We start from the raw sequence: 8,104 nt of genomic DNA, 5'->3' as shown, positions 1-8,104 counted from the left end.
TAGAGTACATCACGAGAAACGCTGGACTGGAAGAAACACAAGCTGGAATCAAGATTGCCGGGAGAAATATCAATAACCTCAGACATGCAGATGACACCACCCTTATGGCAGAAAGTGAAGAAGAACTAAAGAGCCTCTTAATGAAAGTGAAAGAGGAGAGTGAAAAAGTTGGCTTAAAGCTCAACATTCAGAAAACTAAGATCACGGCATCTGGTCCCATCACTTCATGGCAAATAGATGGGGAAACAGTGGAAACAGTGGCTGACTTTATTTTGGGGGGCTCCAAAATCACTGCACATGCTGACTGCAGCCATGCAATTAAAATACTTACTCCTTGGAAGAAAAGTTATGACCAACCTAGACAGCATATTAAAAAGCAGAGACATTACTTTGTCAACAAAGGTCTGTCTAGTCAAAGCTCTGGTTTTTCCAGTAGTCATGTATGGATGTGAAAGCTGGACTTTAAAGAAAGCTGAGTGGTGAAGAACTGATGCTTTTGAACTGTGGTGTTGGAGAAGACTCTTGAGAGTCCCTTGGATTGCTAGGAGATCCAACCAGTACACTCTAAAGGAGATCAGTCCTGGGTGTTCATTGGAAGGACTGATGTTGAAGCTGAAGCTCCAATACTTTGGCCACCTGATGCAAAGAGCTGACTCATTAGAAAAGACCCTGATGCTGGGAAAGATTGAGGGCAGGAGGAGAAGGGGATGACAGAGGATGAGACGGTTGGATTGCATCACTGACTCAATGGACATGAGTTTGGGTAGCTCCAGGAGTTGGTGATGGACAGGGAGGCCTGGCATGCTGCAGTTCATGGGGTCACAAAGAGTCAGACACGACTGAGGGACTGAACTGAACTGATACCTTTTGACCAAAGCTCTCTGGATCACTTATCTAGATGATATCTAATTCCTGAATGCAAAAGGAACAAAAAGGGGAACAAAGCCTTTTAAAATTTTACTCCAACCATTTTTTATTCAATATTACAGTAATCCAAGTCTATACACCAACCAGTAATGCTGAAGAAGCTGAAGTTAACGGTTCTATGAAGACCTACAAGACCTTTAAGAACTAACACCCAACAAAGATGTCCTTTTCATTATAGGGGACTGGAATGAAAAAGTAGGAAGTCAAGAAACACCTGAGGTAACAGGCAAATTTGGCCTTGGAGTACAGAATGAAGCAGGGCAAAGGCTAATAGAGTTTTGCCAAGGGAACACACTGGTCATAGCAAACACTCTCTTCCAACAACACAAGAGAAGACTCTACACATGGACATCACCAGATGGTCAACACCAAAATCAGATTGATTATATTCTTTGAAGTCAAAGATGGACAAGCTCTATACAGTCAGCAAAAACAAGACCGGGAGCTGACTCTGGCTCAGATCATGAACACTTTATTGCCAAATTCAGACTTAAATTGAAGAAAGTAGGGAAAACCACTAGACCATTCAGGTATGACCTAAATCAAATCCCTTATGATTATACAGTGGAAGTGGGAAATAGATTTAAGGGACTAAATCTGATAGAGTGCCTGATGAACTATGGATGGAGGTACGTGACATTGTACAGGAGACAGGGATCAAGAGCATCCCCTTGGAAAAGAAATGCAGAAAAGCAAAATGACTCTCTGTGGAGGCCTTACAAGTAGCTGTAAAAAGAAGAGAAGCAAAAAGCAAAGGAGAAAAGGAAAGATATAAGTATCTGAATGCAGAGTTCCAAGGAATAGCAAGGAGAAATAAGAAAACCTTCCTCAGCAATCAATGCAAAGAAATAGAGGAAAACATCAGAATGGGAAAGACTAGAGATCTCTGCAAGAAAACTAGAGATACTAAGGGAACATTTCATGCAAAGATGGGCTTGATAAAGGACAGAAATGGTATGAACCTAACAGAAGCAGAAGACATTAAGAAGAGGGGGCAAGAATACACAGAAGAACTGTACAAAAAAGATCTTCACAACCCAGATAATCACAATGGTGTGATCACTGACCTAGAGCCAGACATCCTGGAATGTGAAGTCAAGTGGGCCTTAGAAAGCATCACTACGAACAAAGCTGGTGGAGGTGATGGAATTCCAGTTGAGCTATTCCAAATCCTGAAAGATGATGCTGTGAAAGTGCTACACTCTATATGCCAGCAAATTTGGAAAACTCAGCAGTGGCCACAGGACTGGAAAAAGTCAGTTTTCATTCCAATCCCAAAGAAAGGCAATGCCAAAGAATGCTCAAACTACCGCACAATTGCACTCATCTCACACACTAGTAAAGTAATGCTCAAAACTCTCCAAGCCAGTCTTCAGCAGTATGTGAACCATGAACATCCAGATGTTCAAGCTGGTTTTAAAAAAGGCAGAGGAACCAGAGATCAAATTGCCAATATCCACTGGATCATGGAAAAAGCAAGAGAGTTCCAGAAAAACATCTATTTCTGCTTTATTGACTATGCCAAAGCCTTTGACTGTGTGGATCACAATAAACTGTGGAAAATTCTGAAAGACATGGGAACATCACACCACCTGACCTGCCTCTTGAGAAACCGATATGCAGGTCAGGAAGCAACAGTTAGAACAGGACATGAAACAACAGACCAGTTCCAAATAGGAAAAGGAGTATGTCAAGGCTGTATATTGTCACTCTGCTTATTTAAATTTTATGTGGAGTACATCATGAGAAACGCTGGGCTGGAAGAAGCGCAAGCTGGAATCAAGACTGTCCGGAGAAATATTAGTAACCTCAGATATGCAGATGACACCACCCTGATGGCAGAAAGTGAAGAGGAACTAAAAAGCTTCTTGATGAAAGTGAAAGAGGAGACTGGAAAAGTTGGCTTAAAGCTCAACATTCAGAAAACTAAGATCATGGCATCGGGTCCCATCACTTCATGGGAAATAGATGGGGAAACAGTGGACACAGTGTCAGACTTTATTTTGGGGGGCTCCAAAATCACTGCAGATGGTGATTGCAGCCATGAAATTAAAAGTCGCTTACTCCTTGGAAGGAAAGTTATGGCCAACCTAGATAGAGTATTGAAAAGCAGAGATATTACTTTGCCAAGAAAGGTCCGTCTAGTCAAGGCTATAGTTTTTCCAGTGGTCATGTATGGATGTGAGAATTGGACTATGAAGAAGGCTGAACACTGAAGAATTGATGCTTTTGAACTGTGGTGTTGGAGAAGACTCTTGAGAGTCCCTTGGACCGCAAGGAGATCCAACCAGTCCATTCTAAAGGAGATCAGTCCTGGGTGTTCTTTGGAAGGATTGATTCTAAAGCTGAAACTCCAGCACTTTGGCCACCTCATGCGAAGAGTTGACTCATTGGAAAAGACTCTGATGCTGGGAGGGATTTGGGGCAGGAGGAGAAGGGGACAACAGAGGATGAGATGGCTGGATGGCATCACCGACTCGATGCACGTGAGTTTGAGTGAACTCCGGGAGTTGGTGATGGACAGGGAGCCCTGGTGTGCTGTGATTCATGTGTTTGCAAAGAGTCGGACACAACTGAGCAACTGAACTGAACTGAACTGAAGTTTGGACAGCAAAGCTATAGGATCTCTTCTGTCTATTTGGATGTATGTATGTCTCAGTGTGTGTCTTTGGTTTTGTTTTGTTTTGTTTTTTATAATATTGCTGATTGCTGAGATTAGTTTGTAAATGAGCTCTAATCTAATTGGCCTTAAAAAAAAAAGTAAGCACTTACAAATCAAATAATTCTAAATACAAGAGAAATTAACCTAATTGAATTTCAGATTCATATGAAATGGGAAATATTCAGTGTCAAATACCTGATATTAATGTTTATTTGTTGATCTAAATAATGTAGACATCTCTAAGAATACTTAACATTTGCAGAATATTTTCATTGTACCTAGGTTTAACATAAGTTAAATATTATTATATCTGTTATAAGTTTGTCAGCAAGGAAATTACCTTGCTAAGTGAAGAAGCTTCTAAAAAATCTAAATGAGATATGGCCTTAGACAAACTTTATTAAGAATAATTATGCTTTAATAATGTCTGTCTAGGAGAAGGCAATGGCACCCCACTCCAGTACTCTTGCCTGGAAAATCCTATGGATGGAGGAGCCTGGTAGGCTGCAGTCCATGGGGTCGCTGGGAGTCGGACACGACTGAGTGACTTCACTTTCACTTTTCACTTTCATGCATTGGAGGAGGAAATGGCAACCCACTACAGTGTTCTTGCCTGGAGAATCCCAGGGACAACCGGGCCTGGTGGGCTGCCGTCTATGGGGTCGCACAGAGTCGGACACGACAGAAGCGACTTAGCAGCAGCAGCAGTAGCAATGTCTGTCTAAAATAGTCTATCCAGATTGGGGTAACTTGAACTTCTAAGGGTTCTGCTAAACTAAGTGTTGGAAGTCTGTTGAATAGCTAAGTAATTTCCAAATAAAATAAATAAAAAGATTTTGAAACATTTACTACTAAACACTAATTACCTCTTACAGAGAAACTAAAGAGATTTGGGATTAAAAAGAAATGATGTTTGGTGCCATCCTAAAATGTTCTAAGAAAACAAAGGTTTTAGAAATTATTACTGGTATTTATGCTCACCAATCTATAAAATGCTAATATAAAAGTCAGTTCTTGGTTGGTTAAAGGAAGTAGGAAGTGTGTTTTCAGTAAAGAATGTATGAGGAATCGAATTAAATTTTGTGAAGGGAAAAGGAAGCAAGCCTGACTTACAGGTGGCTTTTTAGGATGGAAGAACACAGTAATGGGTACAGAAAGTGATAAGGTTTGTGAAAAGTGAACCATGAGGAAAGAGTTTTGTATATGGTTAGGACTAAGTTTAAAATAAAGTTAATTAAGTTTACCTTTTAAGTAAAGTACGCTGGTGCAAAAACTTGAATTTAGCTTTTCTCTGTCTTCAGATACAAGGTGTCCTCTTAACAGAGAGGAAAGCTAAATTCAAGTTGTCTGTGTTTGATAATAGATTTAAATTTCTTTATCTGTTAAATGATCTGTTCTGAAATTCTTTATTGTGACTTTGGCTAGGTGAACAGCTATTGTTTCACAATGACCTATAGCCCTATCTGACTGAGTGTTCTAAACCTTTTTGATATTTGTTGACAAAGCTTCCTAAATCATTCTAATGAAGATTTCTAGCTAACTTCGGGATGCTTCAGAGGGCCCCTGAAACATTCCAAAGAGAGATACTACACTAATTAGGTTCATTTTGTATACAGAATTACATGGGGAATATTGTTAAGTAAGTAATAAGTCTCCGGTTATATTGTATGGTAAATGTTACTAATATAGATATCCTAGAAAAACTGTATGGAGTTCCTAAAATTTTGATATGTTTGGGTAAAATGTTATCAGGCATAATTCTAGTTACTATCTCAAAATATTGTCATAGCACTAACCAAGTTTCCCAAAAATACTTCCTCTTCAAGATTTATAAAAAGGACTTTGGGATAAATACCAGTTTCTGAACTGGGTAAAGATTCTAATGAAAAACCTGATGACTTCACAAAGGTTAACAAAAGGACCTAATGAACTGGTGAATATGCTTATAAATTTTATGGTTTTTATCTGAAAAATTACTGGGTTAAATCTGTGTTTTCCAGGTGTAAGAAAAGCCTTCCCCTCAGACTAATTATAATGGTACTTTCATAAAATTATATTTTATAAACAAATTGAACCAATTTATCTTTTCTCTCTATCTGAACACTCCAGAGATTGGAAACTCTTAGTTTCCAGTAACTTTATCATACAAGTTAGGAAGGATATCTCACTAACAGGTACAGAAATCTGAAGGAACTTGAAGGAATCTGAGACCTTGAGAAGGGAGGAATTCACTTAGATCTGTTAGGCAAAATCTGTGATAAACCTTTGGCATTACTTTCCTAGCCCTGAAAGGTTTTATTTTAAAATTTCAGTCTGAGACTTTTATACTCTCAACAAAGCAAAAGTTCTATGATCAATTGTGGTTATATAAATCATCAGGCCAAGTTTATTGCAACCAGATCTATATTACAAACAGGTCTTAATTTGGTTATATTTGGTAAAAATGACAGTGATTTTAGGTAGAAAAAGATGTTTCAATGAATGTGAAATCCCAGTTTGTTGATGGAGGTCTGTATCTACTAAGACTCATTTCCTGAATAGTTCTTCGTTCTTAGGGTATATTAATGTAAAATTTAATTGCATTATTAAAGGACACTCTAGGGTTGTTTCTGAAGCTTATCTTAGTAATCTATCTTTGGATGAAGATCAGATGCCTCACACATGACCTGCAGTCAAGACTGGAAGAAGACATAATTCAAGGAACTGTTTCCAACCTTGATGGAAGGACCTTTCTATCAGGAACCCTTAACTAGCTCATGCCCAGTGAAATTGAAGGGAAATTGACTCTTGGATTAACTCCCACTTCCAAAAGGCCCCTATGCTGGACTGGTCTATAGAGAGGCCTGCTGACCTCAAACTCACCTTAAAACAGAGGAAACTATGCTACAAATGCATAGTTTGAAACATAGCTACAAATGCTACAAACACCTAATGCTCAAACAGAGGAAACTATGCTACACTAGGACGAGAAGAAGATGACATCAGAAGCAGACAGCTTGCCCAAGATGCTGATCTGACTTTTATGATCATTTATAATGTTTTCTTGATTCCTTAGACCTATGCCTATCAATCAAATTTTTTCTATCATGGACACGATTCTATGCCAGTTTAAAATGCAATCCAATTGTTCACTTGTGGCCAATTTCCTGTGTCTAGTACTTCTGGATTACCTTGGTGAATTTCTGTTCTCTAGGGATACCCACTAGGAAATTTATTTTAGATGAGTGTTCAGTCCTGTTCTATCTTCATGATATTACTAGATGGGATTCTCTCACCTGGCCAATTAATAATACCTGCTATGATCCTGACCATAGATTAAGTTTTCTCTTCAGTTCAGTTTGGTACAGTCGCTCAGTCGTGTCCGACTCTTTGAGACCCCATGAATTGCAGCACGCCAGGCCTCCCTGCCCATCACCAACTCCCGGAGTTCACTCAAACTCACGTGCATCGAGTCAGTGATGCCATCCAGACATCTCATCCTCTGTCGTCCCCTGTTCCTCCTGCCCACAGTCCCTCCCAGCATCAGAGTCTTTTCCAATGAGTCAACTCTTTGCATGATGTGGCAAAAGTACTGGAGTTTCAATTTTAGCATCAGTCCTTCCAAAGAACATCCAGGGCTGTTGGATCTCCTTGCAGTCCATGGGACTCTCAAGAGTCTTCTCCAACACCACAATTCAAAAGCATCAATTCTTCAGCGCTCAGCTTTCTTCACAGTCCAACTCTCACATCCATACATGACTACTTAAACTCAATTGGAGTGATGAGCTAAGTCTCAATAAAAAAATTAACCTCTCATCTATGAAAAGGAAAAAATCCCACAGTTATGGGGTGGATCTACATGGTTAACAGCAGGCTATGGTCATTTAAGTCTAAAAGCTCCTCTATGTTGGTAAGGGTTAAATCTTACCAGAAATGATCAACCTGGTAATTAAGGCTCGGTGCTTTATGAATTATGTCTATTATTACCCTTAGAGAGAGCGGTTGGTATGGAACTCAGTGGATTTGTGGCACTAATTTATGGCTTTCACATCTACAGGGTTGGATACGAAGGTGTAGCCTGGGATTCCCATTAATTTAAGGTCATACATGTTAACAACTTAGAGGTAACCCTAACCAATCTAGCACTGGTATGATCTCAATGGGTCAAAGATCTGTATTCTACTAGTATGACCATTTAGCAGCTTGTGTGTATGTGTGCCTTCAATGGGGTTAGAGAATGTAATTGACCATACCTAAGCCTTAACAGATAAGGCAGAGGAACAAGAGATCAAATTGCCAACATCTGATGGATCATCGAAAAAGTAAGAGAGTTCCAGAAAAACATTTATTTCTGCTTTATTGACTATGCCAAAGCCTTTGACTGTGTGGATCACAATAAACTGTGGAAAATTCTGAAAGACATGGGAACATCACACCACCTGACCTGCCTCTTGAGAAACCTATATGCAGGTCAGGAAGCAACAGTTAGAACTGGACATGGAAAAACAGACCAGTTCCAAATAGGAAAAGGAGTAT

Source organism: Bos indicus, chromosome X (assembly GCF_029378745.1).
Source record: "Bos indicus isolate NIAB-ARS_2022 breed Sahiwal x Tharparkar chromosome X, NIAB-ARS_B.indTharparkar_mat_pri_1.0, whole genome shotgun sequence".
Taxonomy (NCBI): domain Eukaryota; kingdom Metazoa; phylum Chordata; class Mammalia; order Artiodactyla; family Bovidae; genus Bos; species Bos indicus.
The sequence above is the reverse complement of the archived record's forward strand: the minus strand, read 5'-3'. Positions refer to the sequence as shown.